Source organism: Ranitomeya variabilis, chromosome 2 (assembly GCF_051348905.1).
Source record: "Ranitomeya variabilis isolate aRanVar5 chromosome 2, aRanVar5.hap1, whole genome shotgun sequence".
Lineage (NCBI taxonomy): Eukaryota > Metazoa > Chordata > Amphibia > Anura > Dendrobatidae > Ranitomeya > Ranitomeya variabilis.
The window spans coordinates 1,084,104,259-1,084,128,861 of NC_135233.1; the positions used below are offsets into that span (position 1 = coordinate 1,084,104,259).

General features: G+C 46.0%; 1 long non-coding RNA gene across 1 annotated transcript in view; it reads left to right on the plus strand.

The window, feature by feature from the left end:
* LOC143810220 (uncharacterized) overlaps positions 1-24,603 on the plus strand; it is a 148,641-nt gene that overhangs the window by 38,059 nt on the left and 85,979 nt on the right. Inside the window, exon 2 of the long non-coding RNA XR_013222709.1 lies at positions 16,361-16,453. This is a non-coding gene — a long non-coding RNA (uncharacterized LOC143810220). The remainder of the gene's footprint in view (positions 1-16,360; positions 16,454-24,603) is intronic.

A 24,603-nucleotide genomic window follows, 5' to 3' on the forward strand; every position in this document is an offset into this window, starting at 1 on the left:
CCTGAACATACCGCCATGCGGAGTTATGTTAAGGAGTCTTTGGAGAAAGGGCATATTCGGCCATCTTCTTTACCGTTGGAAGCGGGATTATTTTTTTGTTGCTGAGAAGGATGGCTCCTTGAGACCTTGTATTGATTATCGCCTCTTGAATAAGATCACAGTCAAGTTTCAATACCCTTTACCTTTGCTTTCTGATTTGTTTGCTGGGATTAAGGGGGCTAGTTGGTTTACTAAGATTGACCTTCGGGGGGCATATAATCTTGTTCGTATTAAACAGGGTGATGAATGGAAAACTGCATTTAATACGCCCGAAGGCCATTTTGAATACCTTGTGATGCCATTCGGGCTCACTAATGCTCCATCGGTTTTTCAATCCTTCATGCATGATATCTTCCGGACTTATATTGATAAATTCTTGATTGTATATTTGGACGATATTTTGATTTTTTCCGATGATTGGGAGTCTCATGTGGAACAGGTCAGGATGGTATTTCAGATCCTTCGTGACAATGCTTTGTTTGTGAAGGGGTCTCAGTGCCTCTTTGGGGTGCAGAAGGTTTCTTTTTTGGGCTTCATTTTTTCTCCCTCATCTATGGAGATGGATCCGGTTAAGGTTCAGGCCATTTATGATTGGATTCAACCCACATCCGTGAAGAGCCTTCAGAAATTTTTGGGTTTTGCAAATTTTTATCGCCGTTTCATTGCTAATTTCTCCAGCGTGGTTAAACCCTTGACCGATTTGACGAAGAAAGGCGCTGATGTGGCGAATTGGTCCTCTGCGGCTGTCTCTGCCTTTCAGGAGCTTAAACGCCATTTTACTTCTGCTCCGGTGTTGCGCCAACCGGATGTTTCTCTTACGTTTCAGGTTGAGGTTGACGCTTCTGAGATTGGGGCAGGGGCCATTTTGTCTCAGAGGGATTCTGTGGGTTCCTTGATGAAACCGTGTGCCTTCTTCTCCCGCAAGTTTTCGCCTGCTGAACGTAATTATGATGTCGGCAATCGGGAGTTGTTGGCTATGAAGTGGGCGTTTGAGGAGTGGCGACATTGGCTTGAGGGAGCTAAGCATCGTATTGTGGTCCTGACTGATCATAAGAATCTGATTTACCTCGAGTCTGCCAAACGGCTGAGTCCTAGACAGGCTCGATGGTCCTTGTTTTTTTCCCGTTTTGATTTTGTGGTTTCGTATCTTCCAGGTTCTAAGAATATTAAGGCTGATGCCCTTTCTAGGAGTTTTTTGCCTGATTCTCCTGAGGTCCTTGAACCGCTCGGCATTCTGAAAGAAGGGGTGGTCCTTTCTGCCATTTCCCCTGATTTACGGCGGGTTCTTCAGGAATTTCAGGCTGACAGACCTGACCGCTGTCCTGTGGGGAAATTGTTTGTTCCTGACAGATGGAATAGTAGAGTGATTTCTGAGGTTGACTGTTCCGTGTTGGCTGGTCATCCTGGTATTTTTGGTACCAGAGATTTGGTTGGTAGGTCCTTTTGGTGGCCTTCCTTGTCGCGTGATGTGCAGTCCTGTGAGACTTGTGCGCGGGCCAAGCCTTGTTGTTCCCGTGCTAGTGGGCTACTTTTGCCATTGCCGGTCCCTGAGAGGCCCTGGACGCATATTTCTATGGATTTTATTTCTGATCTTCCGGTTTCCCAGAGGATGTCGGTTATCTGGGTTGTTTGTGACCGGTTTTCTAAGATGGTTCATTTGGTGCCTTTGCCTAAATTGCCTTCCTCTTCAGATTTGGTTCCGTTGTTTTTTCAGCATGTGGTTCGTTTGCATGGTATTCCGGAGAATATTGTGTCCGACAGAGGTTCCCAGTTTGTTTCTAGGTTTTGGCGGGCCTTTTGTGCTAGGCTGGGCATTGATTTGTCTTTTTCTTCAGCATTTCATCCTCAGACAAATGGCCAGACCGAGCGAACTAATCAGACCTTGGAGACCTATTTGAGATGCTTTGTGTCTGCTGATCATGATGATTGGGTGGCCTTTTTGCCATTGGCCGAGTTTGCCCTTAATAATCGGGCTAGTTCAGCTACTTTGGTTTCGCCTTTCTTTTGTAATTTTGGTTTTCATCCTCGTTTTTCTTCTGGGCAGGTTGAGCCTTCTGACTGTCCTGGTGTGGATTCTGTGGTTGACAGGTTGCAGCAGATTTGGGCTCATGTGGTGGACAATTTGGTGTTGTCTTAGGAGGAGGCTAAACGTTTTGCTAACCGTCGTCGGTGTGTTGGTTCCCGGCTTCGGGTTGGGGATCTGGTTTGGTTGTCTTCCCGTCATGTTCCTATGAAGGTTTCTTCCCCTAAGTTTAAGCCTCGGTTTATTGGTCCTTATAGGATTTCTGGGATTATTAATCAGGTGTCTTTTCGATTGGCGCTTCCGGCCTCTTTTGCTATCCATAATGTCTTCCATAGATCTTTATTGCGGAAATATGTGGTGCCCGTTGTTCCCTCTGTTGATCCTCCGGCCCCTGTGTTGGTTGATGGGGAGTTGGAGTATGTGGTTGAGAAGATTTTGGATTCTCGTTTTTCGAGGCGGAGGCTTCAGTACCTTGTCAAATGGAAGGGTTATGGCCAGGAGGATAATTCTTGGGTTTTTGCTTCTGATGTCCATGCTGCTGATTTGGTCCGTGCCTTTCATCTGGCTCGTCCTGATCGGCCTGGGGGCGCTGGTGAGGGTTCGGTGACCCCTCCTCAAGGGGGGGTACTGTTGTGAATTCTGCTTTCAGGTTCCCTCCGGTGGTGGTAGGTGGTAATGCAGTTGTCCCTGAGTTGCAGTCCTGGTCAGGTGTTTCTGCTGATTGCAGTTCTGACTGGGGTATTTAGGTGTGCAGGATCCATTAGTCTTTGCCAGTTGTCAATTGTTGTTGGGAGGTGTTGGACCTCTGCCTGGTTCCTCCTGCCTTTCTGCCAAATCAGCAAAGATAAGTGTCTGGTTTTTTTTCTGTGGCACACATGCTGTGTGCTTCATGATTCAGTGCTATTCTTTTGTGTTTTCTTGTCCAGCTTAGATTGTGTCAGTATTTTCTCAGTCTTGTTGGATTATCTGGAGTGGCAGATATACATTCCATGTCTTTAGTTAGATTGTGGAACTTTTTGTATTATCTGCTGTGGATATTTTTGGAAGGGTTTTTAATACTGACCACTTAGTATTCTGTCCTATCCTTTCCTATTTAGCTAGAGTGGCCTCTTTTGCTAAATCTTGTTTTCTGCCTGTGTGTGTCTTTTCTTCTCCTACTCACAGTCAATATTTGTGGGGGCTGCCTATCCTTTGGGGTTCTGCTCTGAGGCAAGGTAGTATTCCTATTTCCATCTATAGGGGTATTTAGTCCTCCGGCTGTGTCGAGGTGTCTAGGGTTTATTAGGCACACCCCACGGCTACTTCTAGTTGCGGTGTTAGTTCAGGATCTGCGGTCAGTATAGTTTCCACCTACTCCAGAGAAAGTTTCATGCGGCTCCAAGGTCACCGGATCATAACAGCTGGCGTCTCGTGACGTGGACAATGTGGAGTCAGGTACAAGAGTAAATCCAAAGCTAGCAAAAAACCTGAATGAAAACCAAAGGAAACCTGAGGACAATAGCTAATAAAGAAGAATCACTAGTGACCATTAACAACTACTGAGAAGCAGCCAGAGCTCAACGTGGAAACACTCCCTATACAGCTATGCATTGGAACTGAATAAACAGCACTGAGCTGGATTAGAAGCAAGCCTTATAAAGCCAGCCCTAATCCAAGGGTAATAATCAGGTGATGCATCCCTCCCAGTCATGTCCAGGAAGCCACTCCTTGTTCACTTGAACAGCACGGTGCACCAATTTTCATCATTGCTAACAACAGGCAATGCACTGTCCTGCTTGCCTGACAATGGGGAGACACAGCATCCCATGTCTCCTGGAACCAGTGGGATGCACAGCGTTCTGCGTTTCCATATCGCTCACTACTTCACCACACAAGGCATCATCATGTGAAATCGCACCACCCAAATGTTCTGCCCCAAGCGTGGACTGACCAGCGGAGCAGTCTGGAAACTGGAGGAGGATGATTGCATCCATGGCAGATATTCCTAACAAATACCTTGTTGAATTGGGAGACAGTGAAGGGATTTGCAGAGGGGAGAAGCAGAGGAGTAACAAGGACAGAAGTGGATTAGTAGAGTAGCAGAGTAAGGGTCAGACTGGAGAGGTATGATGAAGCGATGGGAGATGATAAGGTACTAGACCCCACAAAGAGTCAAGGCCATCTGAGTGACATGAGCAGTTGAGAAGAAGGGGTGGTGGTCACGCTGCCCAGCAAATGAGGGAGCAGGGTGCAAAAGCACTGAGGTTGGCCCCCAGCCATTAAGATGGCTGTTACTCAGCACCGCGGCTAGCCCCTAGCTTTTCCTCTGTTTCTCTTTACGTTGTCCCTGAAGGAAGGACATTTTGTGTATGTAAAGGTACCTTCACACGAAACGACATCGCTAGCGATCCGTGACGTTGCAGCGTCCTGGCTAGCGATATCGTTTCGTTTGACACGCAGCAGCGATCAGGATCCTGCTGTGATGTCGCTGGTCGCTGAATAAAGTCCAGAACTTTATTTGGTCGTCCGATCGCCGTGTATCGTTGTGTTTGAAAGCAAAAGCAACGATACCAGCGATATTTTACACTGGTAACCAGGGTAAACATCGGGTTACCAAGCGCAGGGCCGCGCTTAGTAACCCGATGTTTACCCTGGTTACCAGCGTAAAAGTAAAAAAAACAAACAGTACATACTCACCTGCGCGTCCCCCAGCGTCTGCTTCCTGCTCTGACTGAGATCCGGCCCTAAAGTGAAAGTGAAAGCACAGCGGTGACGTCACCGCTGTGCTGTTAGTGCCGGAGCTCAGTCAGTATCAGGAAGCAGACGCTGGGGGACGCGCAGGTGAGCATGTACTGTTTTTTTTTTTTACTTTTACGCTGGTAACCAGGGTAAACATCGGGTTACTAAGCGCGGCCCTGCGCTTAGCAACCCAATGTTTACCCTGGTTACCCGGGGACCTCGGCATCGTTGGTCGCTGGAGAGCGGTCTGTGTGACAGCTCCCCAGCGATCAAACAGCGACGCTGCAGCGATTGGCATCGTTGTCGCTATCGCTGCAGCGTCGCTTCGTGTGAAGGTACCTTAAGAATCAGACCCAAGATTGGGTGGAGACCTATTGTGCATGTGGTGCCCCCTGTTGGCACATAGAAACTATTAAACCTGCTACTTCTAAGTCTGGATTGTATTCTTTTGTTATCACCCCACAATACATTTGCATAGTGTGGCCCCCCATAGCTAGTGCCTCAAGTGTTATGCCTCCACAAGTCTTGGCCATGCCCCCAATGAATATCATGCCTGCACTGGATGGAACCAACACCCTTTCGGGACTTGTCTTGCCCTCCAGCTCCTCCCCTGACACAACCCAAATGGATGCAGAACGTATACGTCAGTCTTTTGCTGCCATCCAAGACTCACTAGGACAATTACTCAGTCACCTTACTCAGTCAAGGTGGGCAGCTCACCACAACCTCTGCTGCTCGCCTGCAGCGCTCACCCAGATTGCTACCACCAGACCTGACACCCCAGTGTAGGGGACCCGATACTGTAAAGCTCCAGGAGGCTGAGGTAGAGGTAGAGAAAAATTGCAAAGGATTTTTTAAAACAGATTATTGTGGTACGAATATGGTAGTTAATTGCCTATTCAAGCCTTTTTGTGTTTTCACTCACTATGAATCTCCTTTCATGGGCTCCATGGAGTATGATGCCAGCAAAAATGCCCTCCCATAATCAGTATGATACCCCAGCATGAATTTCCCCACATTGCTTGCCACATGCGCAGTATGATGGCCTCACAATTCCCCCTGTAAAGTAAGAGGTCCCAACAATCCCCCCAATAGGATGATACTTCCAGTCACCCACAACACATTGGGATGACCCTACAGTGCCCACTCCACATATTATGATGTTCCCTCAGTTCCCCCGTACATATTTCGAGGCCTCCACAGTGATCCCCATCCAACTGTATAATGACCCCACAACACTTTCACACAAATAATGATGCCCCCACAGTGACCACACACAGAATGATGTCCCCACAGTACATTCCCCTACACACAGCATGAATCCCCCGCAGTGACCCTACCTACAGTCCCCCCACACATAATATGATATCCTCACTGCTCCCAAGATAGTATGATGTCTTCCGCAGTCCCCTACACAGTATAATACTCGCACAGTGGCAACCCCACATGCCCCACACATATTAGGATGCCTTTAGAGTAGCCTCCAACACAGTATGATGCCCACACAGTGATCTCCTACAGTCAGATGCCCCCAGTATCTCGACAAAGTATGTTGTCCTTACAGCCCCCGCAATGTATGATGGTGTCACATAGTATGATGCCACTCCATCTCCCACAGAGTATGATGGCCCCACACTTTATGATACACCCACAGTATGATGCCCACAGATCGCCACATAGTATGATGGTCCTCAACAAATGATGATGCCCCACACTCAATATAATGCCCCAACATCACTCGCACAGTATGATGGCTCAACACAACCCCCCACAGAATATGATAGCTGCCATAGATCGCACACAGTATGATAGCTCCCACACTAGCCCGTGTTTTTTGTAAGGGGGATGACTGGACCACGGGTACCTGTGTGCCGGGTCCAGAACTTGAGAGGCTGCATCCACTGTTCCCGGGTGGAAGCTTGAGTGAGCTGGACCTTCCTCCTGACCAAGGGGGGCGGGGACAGCCAGAAAAGTGCATGCAGCCGCGAAAGAATAAAAGGAAAAAGCACGCAAAGCAATGAGTGTGGCACCAGCACAGAGCAGTGAGCAGCGTGCTCTGCTTCTCCCACCAGAGAGTGCCGGGGCTGCGATGGGCCAGGCATCAGCAGGCCTGAAGGATGGGGACTTCGGCTCTGAGTGTGCTCAGCAGCAATCAGGAGAGAGAGACTGCTGCAGAGAAGAGCCGTGCAGAACAAAGCTGTGCAGAGCAGAGCCATGCAGGGCAGAGCCATGTACAGCTCTGCACACAGAGCAAAGCCGATCCGGGTGGTTCAGCAGCCACAGTGGTGAGCGCTCCGCTTGGGAGCACCAGTGCCACGCAGACCAGCGTCGCCTGCCGCCAACAGCTTGGACCAGGGAGAGCAGGAAAATGATGGAGGTGGTGAATGGGCAATAATGGGGGAGATGGGGGAGGAGGAAATGATGGAGGTGGTGTAATGGGCAATGATGGGGGTGGTGGGGGAAAAATAATGATGGTGGTGGTGGAAAGGGCAATGATGGGGATGGTGGGGGAGGACAAAATGATGTAGGTCGTGGAATGGGTAATGATGGGGGAGAAGACAATGATGATGACAGTGGAAAGGACAATGATGGGGTGGTGGGGAGGAGGCAATGATGGAGGTGGTGGAATTGGTAATGCAAGGGGTTGTGGGGAGGAGGAAATGATGGAGGTTGTGGAATGGGTAATGATGGTGTGATGGGGAGAAGGCAATGATAGTGGCAGTGGAAAGGACAATGATGGGGGTGGTGGGGAGGAGGCAATGCTGGAGGTTGTGGAATGGGCAATAATGTGGTGGTGGGGAGAAATCAATGATGAAGGTGGTGAAGTGGGCAATCATGGGGGTGGGGGAGAGGGCAATAATGGGATGCAGGGGGAGGAGGACAATGAGGGGTGTGGGGGATTGGGATGGGAGGACGGAGGATTTATAATGGATTTAGGAACAGGGGGAGGTGGAGGAAGACGTTATTATTGATTATTATGTCTAACACAGTCCCTTAGTATAAAGTGTACTCACTTATTATGTATACCACAGTTTCTTAGTGTATAGTGTACTCACTTATGTATAGCACAGTCCCTTAGTGTATAGTGTACTCACTTATTATGTATAGCACCATCCTTACTTACATAGTCTCCTCTTTTATGTATAACACCGTCCCTTATTACATACCATCCTCTCTAGTTATATATAGTGCCATCCCTTATTACATAGCTTCCTCTGCTGTTATGTACAGTGCTGTCTCTTACATAGTGTATTCTTGTTATTTTTGTTATTCACAGCGCTCTTTTATTACATAGTCCCCTCTCTTGTTAGATGTAAAATGACTACTGATGGAGGAGCCGGTGAACAGACATCCAGTCCATCAGCTCCTCCATTAGAAAAGAAGCTTTCCCATGCTCCATCAGCCATCACTGCATTATACAGCTAACAAGACAGGACGATACGTAGTAAAAAACAGGGCTCTATATAATCCAATATGTAAGGGACGGCAATATACATAATAGAGGAGACTATATACATGTACAGTATGTGTGTGTGGCTATATATATATATATATATATATATATATATATATATATATATATATATATACTAGATTGTGGCCCGATTCTAATGCATCGGGTATTCTAGAAAATGCATGTCACCGTAGTATATGGACAATGATGATTCCAGAATTCGCGGCAGACTGTGCCCGTCGCTGATTGGTCGAGGCAACCTTTATGACATCATCGTCGCCATGGCAACCATTATGACATCTACGTCGATACTGTGCCCGTCGCTGATTGGGCGAGGCCTGGCGGCCTCGACCAATCAGAGACGTGGGATTTCCATTATGACATCATCGTCGCCATGCTGTGCCCGTCGCTGATTGGTCGAGGCCTGGCGGCCTCGACCAATCAGAGACGCGGGATTTCCAGGACAGACAGACAGACAGAAAGACAGACAGACAGACAGACAGACAGACAGAAAGACAGACAGACAGACAGACGGAAAAACCCTTAGACAATTATATATATAGATATATATATATAGCTTTGTCGCCATAAAAGGAGGGGGGCCCAGACACATTTCCTGCACAGGGGCTCCAAGCTGTCTGTGGCTGCCCCTGCCTTGCATATAGGGTAAGCGACATAGCCAATCAGAAGAACTACACTACATTTCTAATTGCAGGTATTTGCTTTTATTATCATTACACCTACTACGTATTGAGATAGGATCTTGGAGAGGGGAATACTCTTTTAAGCCCTGCCCGTTCAAAGGCCTATCTTAGGCTACGTTCACATTTGCGTTGTGCGCCGCAGCGTCGGCGACGCAACGCACAACGCAAACAAAAACGCAGCAAAACGCATGCACAACGCTGCGTTTTGCGCCGCATGCGTCCTTTTTTTGATTGATTTTGGATGCAGCAAAAATGCAACTTGCTGCGTCCTCTGCGCCCGGACGCGTGCGCCGCAGTGACGCATGCGGCGCAAAACGCAAGTGCGACGCATGTCCATGCGCCCCCATGTTAAATATAGGGGTGCATGACGCATGCGGCGACGCTGCGGCGCCCGACGCTGCGGCGCAGACCGCAAATGTGAACGTAGCCTAATGGTATGATGAGAGTTTTCTGCACTAGACTTGATCAATGCATGAATTGCAGTTGAGTTTTGTGTTCTTTATTTTTTGGTTTACTGGTCCTTTAAGAACCATGCTCCATTGTGATTGTACCAGTTCGGTGGCCCGGATCAGCAGCGTTTCATTTCTGTACATCAGGCCCTGAACTAAGATCCGAGCAGAAAGCAAAGATTCAATTCTACTTAAAACCTGTATTTCCCTCATATTAATCTAACACATTACACCCTGCACACAACACAAGCTGACATCAAATCTTGTTAGACCACGGTCAGTGGGGAAAATACCAATATGTCAAAAAAGTATTTTCAGCAGAGGTCATCTATTTGAATCTAATAAACCCAGGTATTTCTACAGATCTCTACTTGCAATATGTCATGTTGAATTACATCTTGTCATGTGACACGAGCGCACCCCGTGACCCGTGTAACACAATTGGAAATGATGCAGGCATTTGGAGCCGCACAACCTAATATTATATACAGTACAGATGTACTGCTTGTATACAGAAGACCGCGTACCTACAGAGCATGAGAGACAGATAGATAGATAATAGATAGATAGATAACAGAGAGATACATAGATAGATAGATAGATAGACAGATAATAGATAGACAGATAGATAGATAGATAATAGATAGATAGATAGATAATAGATAGATAATAGATAGCTAGATAATATAGAGATAAATAGATAATAGAGAGATAGATAGATAATAGATATAGAGCACCCCCAGACGCAGGGCCGCGGGGTACTCGGTACCGGGCCTCTCTGTCTCGGTCTTGGGGTTGTCACAGTGGCTAGACCCGGTCCGTGGTCCTGCTAAGGGGAGTCCAATGAAAGGGTGATGATGGTGCGTGCTGCAAGGCGTGATGAATAACGAGGACACAGGGTTGCAGTCTCTTTACCTCTTTACTGAAGGCTTCGGCACCCGCAATCCAGAGCACTGCTAACAGGGCTGTCTGAGACCGGCTGGTCCGAAGGCACATCCAGAGTTCCCTTTGCAGGTGGAAATCAGTGCCTACCTACTAGCGCCTGGGTGTTGTAGTACCTCCCTGCTGAGCACCACGGGATAGTCCTCACAACTGTTGTGTATGTTTCTGTTCTTTCTCTCCGTCCCCCAGATGATATGGATAGGACGCACCCGTATGACAGGGTAGGCCTGGAGTTATTTTGTAGGGACCCTAGAGACGCCCCTCTCCCACAATTGCCTCCGTTGTCTTCATTAGGTGATTTAGGTGAGACAGCCAACCTAAAATGAACTGTCCTGCCGTTGGTTGAAGTAATGCGTGGAGCCCAATACTTCCTCGGCGTTCCGGCCACCGGCTACGCGCCTCAGTAGGATGTTGCCGATCTCGGGGCACGACTCCTACTGGTTCTATCGCCTTTGTGCTGTGATCTCGTTTCTCACTTCTCCACAATATACTCCGCTTCGTGTCCTTTCTTAAGATGCCGCCGCAATGAAGTGCAGGCGCGGCTCCGTAATGATCTGTCCTTTTCGCTAGGCCTCTGCCAGGATCCCACCCCTGACAGAGACCCCCCTGAATCTTCCCAGGAACACCCTCTCTCACAGGATGTTACCTGGGCAAAACCCAGTCAGCTTCTCTCTAACTTCCTATCCAGCCCCCAGTTTTACCAGAGTGTGAGGAGTGGCCTAATACATAGATCCCTTTGCTCCCCCTGGTGGCCGGAGTGTGAAGTGTAATGTGTGACTGTGATACCTGGTCAGGTGAACTCCTTTAGTGCAATCAGAAGTAACATCACTCCCCTTAGTGGCAGAGCGATGTTACTGCAACGACCAGGACTCTGGGGTGCTGCAGATAGATAATAGATATATAGATAAATAATAGATAGATAGATGAAAGATAATAGATAGATAATAGATAGACAGATAGATAGATATATAGATAGATAGAGAGATACGTAATAGATAGCTAGATAAATAATAGATACAGTAGATAGATAATAGATAGATATATGAAAGATAACAGATAATAGATAATACATAGATAATAGATAGATAATAGATAGAAAGTTAGATAGATAATAGATAGATAATAGATAGTAGATTGTTGTGAACTCTATTTTTGGGCTCCCTCTAGTGGTCACAAGCGGTACTGGGTAGTGTTGTCTTTCTGCAGGTTGCTTCATCAGCTGGTTCGTTATCCTTGGTTGGTTCCCTATTTAGCTCACCTGGATACTCTGCCTGCTATCAATGTATTCAGTGCTCTTCAGATGCCTTGTGACTACCTTGCTCCCAGTCTCTCCAAGACAAGCTAAGTTCTTGTTTGTTCATTTTCTGATTATCAGCGTTCATCATGTTTTTTGTCCAGCTTGTTAAAATGTGATTTCTTACTTGCTGGTTGCTCTAGGGGACTGAGTTTCTCCCCCCACACCGTTAGTTGGTGTGGGGGTTCTTGAAATCTCAGTGTGGATATTTTGTAAGGGATTTTTACTGACCGCATAGACCCCTTTTCTATTTTCTGCTATCTAGAATTAGTGGGCCTCTTTTGCTGAATCTGCTTTCACTCCTGTGTATGTGCCTTCCTCTTGCCTCACCGTTATTATCTGTTGGGGGCTTCTATATCTTTGGGGATTATTTCTCTGGAGGCAAGAGAGGTCTTTCTTTCTCTCTAGGGGTAGTTAGTTCCTCAGGCTGGCTCGAGACGTCTAGGATTTTTAGGCACGTTCACCGGCTACTTCTAGTGTGGTTGGATAGGTTCAGTTTTGCGGTCAGTCCAGCTTTCCACCTCCCTAGAGCTTGTCCTATGTTTAGTCACCTTGCTGGAGTAATTTGTGATCCTCAAACCACTAAGGATCATAACAGTAGATAGATGAAAGATAATAGATAGATAATAGAGAGATAGATACATAATAGATACAGTAGATAGATAATGGATAACAGATAAATAATAGATAGATAATAGACAATAGATAGATAGATAATAGATAATAGGCAGAATATTCTTATTATTTATTGTTATAGTGCCATTTATTCCATGGCGCTTTACATGTGAGGAGGGGTATACATAATAAAAATAATTACAATAATCTTGAACAATACAAGTCATAACTGGTACAGGAGGAGAGAGGACCCTGCCCTCGAGGGCTCACAATCTACAAGGGATGGGTGAGAATACAGTAGGTGAGGATAGAGCTGGTCATGCAGCGGTTTGGTTGATCGGTGGTTACTGCAGGTTGTAGGCTTGTCGGAAGAGGTGGGTCTTCAGGCTCTTTTTGAAGGTTTTGATGGTAGGCGAGAGTCTGATATGTTGTGGTAGAGGGTTCTAGAGTAGAGGTGATATGCGAGAGAAATCTTGTATGTGATTGTGGGAAGAGGAGATGAGGAGTAGAGAAGGAGATCTTGTGAGGATCGGAGGTTGCGTGTAGGTAAGTACCGGGAGACGAGAGCACAGATGTATGGAGGAGACAGGTTGTGGATGGCTTTGTACGTCATGGTTAGGGTTTTGTACTGGAGTCTCTGGGTAATGGGGAGCCAGTGAAGGGATTGACAGAGGGGAGAGGCCGGGGAATAGTGGGGGACAGGTGGATTAGTCGGGCAGCTGAGTTTAGAATAGATTGGATAGTATTAGAGGGGAGGTCACAGAGCAGGAGGTTACAGTAGTCGAGGTGGGAGATGATGAGGGCATGGACTAGGGTTTTTGCAGATTCTTGGTTTAGTAATGTACGCATCCGTGAAATATTTTTGAGTTGAAGTCGGCAGAAAGTGGAAAGGGCTTGGATATGTGGTTTGAAGGAGAGATCAGCGTCTAGGATTACCCCGAGGCAGCGAGCTTGTGGGACTGGGGAGAGTGGGCAGCCGTTTACTGTAATGGATAGGTTCGTTGGGGGGGTCGTGTGAGATGGGGGAAAGATGATGAATTCTGTTTTGTCCATGTTAAGTTTTAGAAATCTAGCGGAGAAGAAGGATGAAATAGTGGACAGACATTGAGGGATTCTGGTTAGTAGGGAGGTGATATCTGGTCCAGAGATATAGATCTGTGTGTCATCAGCATAGAGATGTTACTGAAAGCCGTGAGATTCTATGAGCTGTCCCAGGCCGAAGGTGTAAATAGAGAAGAGCAGGAGCCCTAGGACTGAACCTTGTGGGACTCTGACAGATAGGGGGCGAGGTGAGGAGGTGGTGTGTGAGTGGGAGACGCTGAATGTCCGGTCTGTTAGGTATGATGAGATCCAGGATAGGGCCAAGTCTGTGATGCCAAGGGATGAGAGGGTCTGTAATAATAGGGAATGGTCCACTGTGTCAAAAGCAAAGGACAGGTCCAGGAGGAGGAGGATAGAGTAGTGTCGCTTGCTCTTGGTGGTTAATAGGTCATTGGTGACCTTAGTTCGGGCAGTTTCAGTCGAGATAGGCAGATAGATAGATAATAGATAGATAATATATAGATAGATAGATAATATATAGCTAGATGATAGATAGATAGATTATAGATACATTTGAAAGGCAGCACTTCATTTAGAAGATTAGAAAAAGTGATTTAATAGTCCACTGACGTTCAGCAACATTTTGGTTCACTTGAGAACCTTTCTCAAGCATGGTTCTCAAGGAGCCTCAATTTTTTTAGCTATCTGGAGGATTGGTAATTGCCTGAAAAGTTTGGCACCTATATTCATTTTTATCTGTTTGCTAGTGTTTCTTTTTTTCTTATTCTGGATAGATAATAGATAGATAATAGATAGATAGATAATAGATAGATAGATAGATAGATAATAGATAGATAGATAGATAATAGATTACTGCAAAAAAGCAAAAAACTGACTCCATATAGTGTGAACAGGTGCAATCTGCAATGACTGCCCAATATACAAACAAGAGAATACAGCGACCTCTGTAAGTGCTAAGATGAATGCAAACATTGAATACATGAGATCTGAACAGCAATTTTGCTAAATAAAATGTACTTAAACAAATGAAGGTTCTTAGCTCATAAATTGGCCAATTCATGTGCCGATCCAACCACGTCAAGGTGACCTTTCTGTGGTGGGTACCTAACCTAATACTTATTAAACGTTGCTGGCCTCCAATATGGTTGACACACATGCGCAGACATGCTGGACTTCTTTCTTTTTCCCTCTAGTGCTGCTTTACTTTGATCACGTGCAGTTTGCAGGTCCTGAACGCTGATTTCCGCGGTGATTTTGACTAGTGGGTGAATCTTTTTATGAATATAATTAGTGACACATGAGGTTTTGTTGATCAGTGAAGCTGTTTGCTCATGTGTCATGACCCATAAATGATTTATTTTGTCCTATCTGGACTTATGTATGAATGTAAACATGCAATATTTGCACTACTCTGTACATAACAAATCTATTGTATTATTTATGAATAATGGATATGGAATTTAATTGACATACTGTATTAATTAACACTGCTTGAGAAAAGTCCTCACTTGGACTGTAACGTTACTGTCACTGTGGACTAAGACATTTTTCAAATTTTCTATTTTGGGAGTGCTGCCTTCATTTTTGTATTTAGATAGATAGTTAGAAACAAAATGTTATGGAATGGCGCCATTTAATAGTTACTTACAGGTGGGTGCCAGGCCTCCAAATGTCCAATTTGGTTCATAGCTAAAATCACATAGAAGGCAGCACACCAAACAAAGCAGGATTAAGTTGAAAAAATTGACTTTGGAGTGCTGCCTTCTATGTGATTTTTACATAGATACCATATTTTTCTGAGTACAAGATGCACCGGACCATAAGACGCACCCCAAATTTTCAGAAGGAAAATAGGGAAAAAATATATTGTGTCAAATGGGGGTCCGTCTTACAATCTGAATTCAGCTTACCAGGGTGGGATCGGCACAGGTGGAGGAGTGGTCACAGGGGTTGTTCAATGGTCCAGGCTATTGCGGTGGCCTCCGGGAAATCCCATCCCAGGCTGGTGCAATGGTGCTGCTCTGCGGTGCTGCTCTGTGGTGCTCCTCTGTGGGGAGGTGGTGGTGGTGGTACTCTATGGTGCTCCTCTGTGGGGCAGTGGTGGTGCTCTGTGGTGCTCCTCTGTGGGGCAGTGGTGGTGCTCTGTGGTGCTCCTCTGTGGGGAGGTGGCGGTGGTGGTACTCTATGGTGCTCCTCTGTGAGGAGGTGGCGATGGTGGTGCTCCTCTGTGGGGTGGTGGCAGCAGTGGTGCTCCTCTGTGGGGCAGTGGTACTCCTCTGCGGGGTGACGGCAGTGGTGGTACACTGTGGTGCTCCTCTGTGGGGCAGCGGCGGTGGTGCTCTTTTGTGGGGCGGCGGGGCTCTGCCTGCATTTCGTGAATGCCCAGAGGCCCCCGCAGATCCAGTGCTGCAATGCGGTGGCCTCTGGGAAAATGGCCACCAGGGGCTGCGCATGCTCAGATTCAGATCTTGGCAATGAGGAGCACCACCGCCGCACCAGCCTGGGAAGGGAGGCTGCAGCGAATAAGTATATTCAGACTATAAGACGCACCCTCATTTCCCCAAAAAATTTTTGGGAAAAAAGTGCATTTTATGGTCCGAAAAATAGTAGATAGATAGATTCATTCATAGACTCAGACATGGACTGGAGCTAAAATTCAGTCCTTGCCCTTGAAGGCACACAGGTCCATGCCTGCTCTGTACCCTTCCCCAAATTGGGGCCTTTATTACTTATATGCAGGAAATAAAGATTTACTACAAGATCAGTATTACTAATAATTCCATTATGTAAGAATTAATAATAATACTGTAATATAATAGATAAATACAACAAGACCATAACAACATATTACCAGAATATACAGTAGTTATAATACCATCGTACTGATCACTAACCCAAACCCCTGTATAAGGGCTGACATTGCCAGCATACAGTGACCATCTATTGGTAGTTTTAGTTCTATACCAGTGCCCTGCAGACCACATGTGTGTACTGTATTGGTTCTCACCAGTGACGTTCTTACGTAGGCAATCATTTTCCCTTTTCTTTTCCATTCGACAGGTGGAGGGTGAGGATAATAATGACTGCAGTGAGCACCCTGCAAGACATGCATTTAGTCCAGCCATGATACTGTGGTGTGCACCTCAGTGGGAGGTAAGAGCGGCCCAGTGTCACAGGGCAGCCCTGGCAGCCTCGGCGCCTCTGAGTGTTGTTGCCACTGATCACTCCGTTGAGAAGCGGTGGCAGTGTGAGGGAGCCGCTGAAGCTTAGAGCATTGGTCCTTCCACTAAAGTATTATTATGTGTCGGTGCTGCTGGCCAACCAGATCCTGATGCTAAGAATCATTGGCACCTCAAAGTAGATCATTGGCACATCGCAGTAGATAAAGATGGAGGTGGTCAAATTCCTTGTGTCCAATGATGCTGAGGGTAAAATGTAATTTACAGTCATGGCTTGTACAGCAGGTGTGAATGTGGTGGTGGGAGTGAATGAGGGAAAATCATTGCTTAAGGAAGTTAATATTGATGTGGGTAATTGGTATGGTGGAGGGGGAGATGGTGATGGAGATGGGTAATAATGATGTTGTTGTGGCTGATGTAGTCATTGGCCCACTTGTCCCCCTCGGTTGTGGCAGGGTCTGCCAGGAGTTATGCCAGTATCACAGCTGGGGAAAATAGGGCACTCCTCTCTTCTCCAGTCTCTGGGGACTGCATGTTGTAGTGGCATCTCCATAAAGAGGCGAGCGAGATCAATAATGATAGAGGGTCGAGAGGTTGATCTATTGTTCTGGATAGAGAGGCATGGCCTCTGGGCCTACAGAGAACAAAGAAAGGGGGATACAGTGTAGTCCTTCCTGATAACAGAGCTGGACAATGTGTATAGGAATATGGTCCATCTTCAGTGGAGGGGCAGTGATGCGTGTTCTCCAAGGTCTAAGGTTGGGGAGCTCCTCCTGAGGATGGGTTTTCAAGGTGATTGACATCTATGCCCTCATACAACCCTATGCCACACCTGAGTGTAATATCAGCTTTATTTGACCAAAAGGGGCTTTAGCTCTTCTGGTTGAATTATGAGTTGGCAAAGAACGAGCCTGCTAACAAGACTTTACTGTTTAGGCAGGGTCTTGCCAAAACAAAGTCAAGAAGGTCACCTTGTAACAAGTCACTTACTTGCTTTGACATTGTCGCATGGATTTGATGGTACAGAGAGCAGGTAGAAATCACAATGAAAAACTGTGATGAGTTTGGTATCTGGCCAGGGGTCTGGATGTTTATGCTAAAATTTAAGCGTTCATGTGGTACAGTCGCCCTAATTCCATCATCTGCCTTCTTCAGTAGAGATCGTTTCCTAGCCTTCTACCAGTGGCAACCAAAGCTCTGTCACAAGTGTGGCGACCCCACACACTTCAGTGTGAACTGCACTGTGCTGAAATGTGCATTGGGGATTTTGACCATCTAGCTCCATCTTGTGTGGAGATTATTTGCCACAAGTGTGGTGAGATAGGTCACCCATTCAGTCATTGTCCTCGCTCATTCACTAATGTGGTCGTGGCCCTGGTGGGAGAAAGTCATGAGGCTGATTCTGTTGGGGAAGGAGATAGCAGAGGTGAATCAGCTTAAGGGTCGATGAGGAAAAGCAAGAAAAATATGCCTGCCCAGCTGAAGCGTTTAGAAAAGCGCAGACAGGAGAATGAGCTGGAAAAGTCCCAGGCTATTGGGGTGGCCCCTGTCTTTGAAGCCAGTCTCGCAGCTGAGGCCCCGAGGGATGAGGAGTTGGATAAGGAGATCGGGAGGATCCACAAGGAGGAAAGCACCGCTTTCTCAGAATCCTCTTATTATGAAAAAATGGATGACAATAGCAGGCAGCGGAAAGAGGGCAAGTGTGAGGATGGGACCAAAAAGAGAAAGAAGTAAGATACAATATCATCTCTTCTGATAAGGTACCGAAGGAAGGTAAAATTGGCTCTCCTCTGGTTGATCTAGCTAATCAGTTCCAAATCCTTGAGAACATATTTTCCTCTAAGTAATTTGAGGGTCCGGCATCAGCGGAGCTTACAGGGGGCACCAAGTCTCCTTTTTCTGGGAATGCTAGGTCCTCAGGGGGAGGGTCTGATATAGAATCTGGAGACAAGGATAATGAAAAGAAAAAAAAAAGGTGAGAGTGGACACCACTGTATCACTAAAGAGGGGGAAAGATTCCTCATCTGAGACAGAGGTTAATAAAGGAAGTGGGAAGAAGAAAGCCGTCTAACTTAATTAATGATGTCAACAACACCCACACTGTTGATGCTGGCATCCATTAATGTCACCAGCATTATGTCAAATATGGGTAAATTTGAAGCCTTTGATTTATTTCATTCAGGTTAAAGCCAACATTTTATTTTTACAAGAGACCAGGCTGTCAAATTTGGCAGCAATGTTTTAAGTCAAGATGGAGTGGAGACTTAGGCCCTCTTATTGGTCTCTTGCGGCAGAGCCCTATAGCAGAGTTGCGATCCTTTTTCCGCAGGAGTACAATGGGAAGGTCCCCAATCTTAGATGTCCTCATGAAGTGACAAGAGTTCTGGCTTATTAACATCTATGGTTCCCAATCTAAGGGGGACCAGAAGTGTCTGTTTATGAGGATCAAGCCCTCCCTTTTTTGCAAGTCATCAGGTCTTCTTTGTAAGGGATTTCAACATTGTCACAAGGCAACAAGATAGAGGAGGTTCCAGATATAGCCTTGCCCTTAATAGTATAGCTATTGAGGCTCAATTGGTGGATGTCCACAACAGGCACACTTCAGTCCACCTATCATAGATTGGGTTGGCATTTGAATTGACTAATTGATTTAATTGGTGTCTTTCCTCTGACATTCTGCCATAGTCAATGAGGAGGTCAGCCATATTCATCCCGTCAAAGGTTAAGGTTCAATCTCATATTTCGATTTGGCATCGCATAGTGCTATTTAGTGCAGACAAAAAGGTTTTGCAGAAGGTGCTGTTTAATTGGCTGGTGACCTTTGCTTGCCAGCTCCTTTTGGGGTCCAGCATTGCCCTTTTCCATGCCGTAGTGCAACTAGCGCTCTGCTTTGTGTACTCTAGATGGTAGGCAGTGGAAGAAAGCAGGGCTGATTACTGGAAAAGGTACATGCTGTCATTAAATCAGGCTAAAGCATTTGATTGGGTTAACCACTAATACCTCTGGTCTGTGTTTCTGAGGTGTGACCTACCAGGGAGGGCAGGTTGTCCATTGGCTTATGGCCTTGCACGTAGGGGCCAATAGATTTCTACTTGTAAACAGTTGGATTGGCAGCTCTTTTGAGGTTAGGTCTGGTGTTTGCCAGGTTTGTTTCTTGAGCCCACTGCTGTACTTGTTTGTGATTGACAAATTCCTTTGGACGTTAGAGCATGGATCTTTGGTTGCAGCCATAATGGATTGGGCAGCATTGGAAGCCTCTCTGATTGTTGTGGAGTTTGCTAATGATGTCACTGTTTTTTGTTCTCGGAAAGGATGAGGGGAGTGGGTGATGTTAGAGGTAGGTTTATACAAGGAGCCTTCCAAGTTCAAGATCAACCAGGATAAGTGTGAGAGTCTGGGAGGAGGAGATCCTGATTTTGATCTCCCAAACACTCTTCGAGGAACCCAAGTTTTTGCAAAAGTCCATGCATAGCATTTGGCCAAGGGGATTGCCCCAAGCAAAATTAGGACAACAGGTTAGAGATCGACCTTCTGAAGGTGAACCAATGGAATGATTGGTCTTTGACCCAAAGAGAAAGGGTAAACTTGATGGAATCATGCCTCATCTTATCACTTATATGTGTGGATGTTGTGTGCATTTTACCATTTCCTCTCTAGACTCTGGTCTACAGTTTGTTCTTCCAACAGTTATGGGGTGTAGACTGAGCCTTGTCAATGGAGAGGTTACTTACTGTATGAGAAGACTACGAGGGCTGGATATGGTCAAGCCTGTGGTATTCCTCGTGAATACCTTCACTAACATCAATATTTCAAATCTATAGAAAGAGAGGTTTCCTCTGTGGATATTCATTTGTATGTGATGGTCTCAGCCTTTCTACCAGGAATGGGAAACAGGAGGGCAAGTGAAGAACCCTTGCAGTTATCCTGGTTCTGAAGGTAATTCCCCAATGTGGTTTGGGAATGTGGGGGATCAGGACTCTGCCAAGGAAACTCCTTGACAAAAGTGCTCTCTTGACTCACTTTCAAAAGCCCCCCATGTTCAAGGATTGCCCGTGTCACGATCTTGAGGTTGGATTACATCTTTTGAGTTCTATTAGGATTCTCATGAAATTTTGCGACTTGACTTGGTGCTGCTTCCATTGGAACCTATGGGCAAGGATTAAAGTGCAGGAGCTCTGAGGGCAGAAACGATCCTTGGGAGGAATGTGGCAATATGCTGGAAAGCATGGAGCACTTCCTAATTCATTGCCCTTCAATGCAATGGTATACAAAAGTGAGGGTGACTCCTCTGGTTGGTGCGACTCTCTGGTCTCTCCTATTCAGAATCGGCCTATTGAGCATTCAAAAACCTGGGTGGTAGATACCGCTTCACCTTATTAGCCTATTGGTTAGGTACCACACTTGGAACACCTAGTGCTTAGCATCTAAACAATGGAAAATCCTCATCCACACTCCTTCCATCTCAGCAAGTGCCCAAAAGAGCTTCTAGCTTCACTGTACTTCATTTTCGGTAGCCTATACAGCAGATGCCATCAGTACCTACACGTTTATTGGCATTATGCAAGTTCAATTATTCTAACACTATTGAGACCTTCAGTGATCAGATATAATCTTTAGAGGTATTTGGCAGTATCTGTGCTATTTTTTGCAGTTCCAACACAAGGAAAATGAAGTATAACACCGCCCTCATAGAAATGAATTAACTTCAGTGTAACATAAAGATGTTCGGAGTGAAGATGAGTGGATCAATCCATGGAGGGTCAAGCTTGAGTCCAATTTTCTGAAATTTGTGGTGTTGCACAAATTCAAACATTATGAGATTTGATTGGTGGTTAAAAAACAAACAAACCTTGCCTGGTACCATTTACCACACTTCTGAAGCACCAGAGAGAATGTTATTTTGCATTGCCGCACAGGTTTCTCCATATTGCCCTGCATCTTATTACATGTACTAGATTATCATACCTTGTACAGTGGTAGTCAGTACCTGGGCCATCACAGATCAGCAGTTCCTAGTGGAGCACAGTCCGTATGGTAGAGTCGTTTTCCATCTCCAGAGTCACTGGGTAAGTCTACTTCTCCTGTAGAGTGTAAGCTCTTATGATCAGCAGAGTCCTCTCTCTCCTGTAGTGTAAGCTCTTATGTTAAGTGAGGTTCTCTTTCTCCATTAAAGTGTAAGCTCTTATGGTCAACTCTCTCCAGTAAAGTGTAAGATCTTATGGTCAGCGAGATCCTCTCTGTCTTACCTGCAGAGTGTAAGCTGTTATGGTCAACGGGCTCCTCTCTTTTTCCTGTAGAGTGTAATCTTTTGTGGTTGGTGGGGTCCTCTCTCTCTTCTGTACAGTGTAAGCTCTTATGCAGAGTCCTCTCTCTCTCTCTTTTGGTCAGCAGAGTTCTATATTTCATCTATAGTGTGTAAGTTTTTATTATCAGTTGAATCCTCTCCAGTTCAGTGTAAGCTCTTATGGCCAGTGCGATCCTCTCTCTCTTTCTCATGTGGAGTGTAAGCTCTTATGATCAACAAGGCCCTTTCTCTCTCTTTCTCTATCTCCTGTAGAGTGTAAGTGTGGCACCCCAGGAGTTCGGGTGCCACATTGGTGCTGACTTCCTCTCGGGGAGGGTAATGCCATGCCTGGAGACATGAGGGATCCCTTTAACAGGTATTCAGCACATACAACACTGTTCTAACTCCAGGCCAGAAGGGGGAGCTCTACACCAGACTTCAGGGGAGCTGCTCTCTCTGGTCGGGAGGAGGAGTCAGTTGCCAGGCAGTTGCTAGGCAGTTAGACAGTTGACAGTTGGTAGCAGACAGTGAAGGAGCATGGAGGGACTTAGGAGCTAGAGGAGGGCTGCGACTGGGCCCCTCTAAGCTGAGCGCAGAAACCGGGCATGGGAGCTCAAGGTCGTGAGGAACTACAGGTCCCACGGCAGAACTGGAGGGCAGGAAACTAAAAAGGACTTGCCCACATAATACCTGAGGTACAGCAGCAATCAGAGCCCAGAGTCACCGTGGACAGAGACCCCAAAGAGACGGCTCAAGTTGCCTACCGTGCATGTACTGTCCCTGGATAGGGGAAAAAGAGGACCTTGTTAGACAACTACAGGCAGCAAGGGACTACAGACCAGCGCATAGTGGAAGGCTCCCAAACTGACCTAACAAAGAGATTTCCACTGGTCGTCAGGCTGCCTGGATTCCATCTACACCTGTTGCTGGTACCCTGGGCTAAGGCTGCTTAGCACCAGTAAACCAGGTAAAGACTGCAACCCTGTGTCCTCCACTTATTTGCCGGCATTCACCATCCCTGCCAAACACACCATGAGCCCTGGGGACCCCGCTTCACCTGTGGGAACCAACACCATCTTTGCTGCAGCACCATCGTCCCAGAGGACGCCTTTTATTATTATTATTATTATTATTATTATTTATTATTATAGCGCCATTTATTCCATGGCGCTTTACATGTGAGGAGGGGTATACATAATAAAAACAAGTACAATAATCTTGAACAATACAAGTCACAACTGGTACAGGAGGAGAGAGGACCCTGCCCGCGAGGGCTCACAGTCTACAAGGGATGGGTGAGGATACAGTAGGTGAGGATAGAGCTGGTCGTGCAGTGGCTTGGTCGATCGGTGATTACCGATAAGCAGCGTTGGTCACCTCTGACCGAGAACCACTGGTGGCGTCACGAACTTTCATTATTTCCACAACCCCTTTAAAAACATCCCTTTTACTTGGGTGCCCATGGCCACGGACCGGGTCGCTGCCACCGCCACCACCCCTTTAATTGCGACCGGACCCGATACTGAGTATCCCCACTGCCCTGGCGGGCGACTCATAAGCTCTTGTGGTCAGCTAGGTTCTCTCGCTCTTCTTTCCCCCATGTTTATTTTCTGAGCAATTACAAACTTTCCAGTGTTGAGATTCGCGCAAATCTATTCTCCGCTAATCAAATTTTATAGGAAAATCCGTCAAATTCCGCTAATTGGAGTTTCAAAAGCCTTTCTTCTCTCTAGTTCTGAGTCCTCCAGAGAGAGGGAGGCACTGTGTATACCCACCCTGCCTACTGTACAGGAGTTATGAATAAATCCAGAATGCCCCAATAGGATACTTGGAAATATCGTTTTCTCATTTTCTCATCTATTGATGGGCTTTATTGAATGAGGAATGGGTTAATAGTTTTTCTCCTTCTCTTAAAAAACAGATTTGAACACAATGGATGCCAAAAAGAGCATTTCTCCATTGTTAGGAATTAGTTTGAATCCTATAGAAATTCATGGAGGCATTATTTTAACCCTTGATATACACATTTCCCCAGAAAAGGCAATTGTTAGCGGGTGATCTTCACAGCCTGATTACATCTTGATGCTAAGCAGAGCAGTGAACAGGTTTGCACAGTTAGATTGATAAACGGATGCTAAGTCGATGTGACACAGCTGCTATTGCTGAGCTGGAGAAAGCAGGTCAAGGTTACCAGGAGAAAGTGCGGTTCTGTCTCATTGCCGAGAGCTATACAGACCCACGTGGATCGAGAACCGCGGTCTACAAAACAGATTCATCCAATTTTAGCTAAAAAAAACAACAACTAAAAATTGAAACCCACTGTAAGGAACGAGATGCAATTACTACTGTATGGTTCATCCCTGAATATATTAGCATACAGTACAGGAAATAAGTATTTGATCCCTTGCTGATTTTGTCAGTTTGCCCACTGACAAAGACATGAACAGTCTATAATTTTAAGGGTAGGTTCATTTTAACATTGAGAGCCAGAATATAAAAAAATACAGTAAAATCCAGAAAATCACATTGTATAAATTATATAACTGTATTTGCATTTTGCGGTGAGAAATAAGTATTTGATTCCCTACCAACCATTAAGAGTTCTGGCTGCTACAGACCAGTTAGACTCCTAATCAACTCATTACCTGCATTAAAGACAGCTGTCTTACATAGTCACCTTTATAATAGACTCCTGTCCACAGACTCAATCAGTCAGACTCTAACCTCTACAACATGGGCAAGACCAAAGAGCTTTATAAGGATGTCAGGGACAATATCATAGACCTGCACAAAGCTGGAATGGGCTACAAAACCATAAGTAAGACGCTGGGTGAGAAGAA